The following is a 1496-nucleotide window of genomic DNA, read 5'->3' as shown; positions in this document are numbered from 1 at the left end:
TCCATCTATCTATCTATCTATCTATCTATCTATCTATCTATCTATCTATCTATCTATCATCATCATCATCATCATCATTTATTGTCCATTTTCCATGCTGATATTTGTTGGACGCTTTGACAAGACTGGTAAGGCCAGGAGCTGCACCAGGCTCTGTTGTCTGCTCCAGCATGATTTTTACAGCTGGATGCCCTTCCTAATACTAAAAACTCCACAGTGTACTGAGTATTTTTTATGTGGCACCAGCACGATCTATCTATCAATCCCTGTGTGTGTGTGTTTGTGTGTGTGTGTATATACACATACACACACGCATACGTATATAATATTATTAATAAACAGTTATTTACTGCATTCTTTTGTTATATATATATATATTCTTTTATTCTTTTATTCTTTTATTTGTTCCAGTCATTTGACTACAGCCATGCTGGAGCCCCACTTTTAGTCAAACAAATTGACCTCAGGACTTATTCTTGGTATGCCTAGTATTTATTTTAGTGATGTCTTTTGCCAAACCACTAAGTCATGGGCATGTTGTCAAGCGATGGTGGGGGACAAACTCAAATACACAAACATATACATACATACATACATACATACACACATATATATATATATATATATATACGATGGGCTTCTTTCAGTTTCCATCTACCAAATCCACTCACAAAGCTTCAGTCAGCCTGAGGCTGTAGTAGAAGACACTTGCCCAAGCTGCCATGCAGTGGGACTGAATCCAGAACCATGTGGTTGGGAAGCAAGCTTCTTACCACACAGCCACGCCTGTGCCTAAATATATATATATATATATATATAGATATATATAGACATACATACATACATATATACATACTTACATATCACACAGACACACACACACACGAAACTGACTTCCACTCAATTTCTATCTACCAAATTCACCCACATAGCATTGGTTACCCAGAAACACTTGCCCAATATGTTGTGCAGTGGGATTGAACCCAAAACTTTGTGATTGCAAAGCAAGCTTCTTAACCACACACCTATAACTATAATTTTTTCTTTTTAATTTCACATTTTTTAACAAATAAGCAAAGGAGAAAATTTAATGAAATATGCCAATGAAGCAAATTTTTATAATTGCTCCAAGAATTTTACTTAGGATTTTCTACATGATTTCTGTGATATCTTTAAACTTTTTAAAATTTAATTTTTTTTTATAATTTGTTGTATGTGTGTGTGTTTATTTTTCTTTTTTTCTTACGTTTTTTTTTTCTTTTTTTTTTTTCAAAGGTAATGATACATCTTTACTTTTCAAGGCTGAAGTTTACTGGTTCAACATTATGAGTAAGAAGGCTTGTGTTTCTTGATGCATTCCACAGTTTATTATATACTTTAAATGCACCAAGAATCACGATTCTTCTGGCTCCCTTCATCACTGAACATAAAAAAAAACAAGGAAGGAATTCTGAGAAAGATAATGAATCCAAAAGATAAAAGCAATTATAACTACT

At 33.4% G+C, this 1496-nt stretch overlaps 1 long non-coding RNA gene across 2 annotated transcripts in view; it reads left to right on the top strand.

The window, feature by feature from the left end:
- LOC106868352 (uncharacterized) overlaps nucleotides 1-1490 on the top strand; it is a 19337-nt gene extending 17847 nt beyond the window's left edge. Inside the window, exons 4-5 of one of the 2 annotated variants that reach the window (XR_008264223.1) lie at nucleotides 412-479; nucleotides 1276-1490. This is a non-coding gene — a long non-coding RNA (uncharacterized LOC106868352). The remainder of the gene's footprint in view (nucleotides 1-411; nucleotides 480-1275) is intronic. The other variant, XR_001409264.2, reaches the window with a different exon arrangement.
- The last annotated feature ends 6 nt before the right edge of the window (nucleotides 1491-1496 follow it).

The sequence above is a fragment of the Octopus bimaculoides genome, chromosome 5 (assembly GCF_001194135.2).
Source record: "Octopus bimaculoides isolate UCB-OBI-ISO-001 chromosome 5, ASM119413v2, whole genome shotgun sequence".
NCBI classification, from domain to species: domain Eukaryota; kingdom Metazoa; phylum Mollusca; class Cephalopoda; order Octopoda; family Octopodidae; genus Octopus; species Octopus bimaculoides.
Note: the sequence above shows the minus strand (reverse complement) of the source record. Positions and strands in the feature narration are given on the sequence as shown.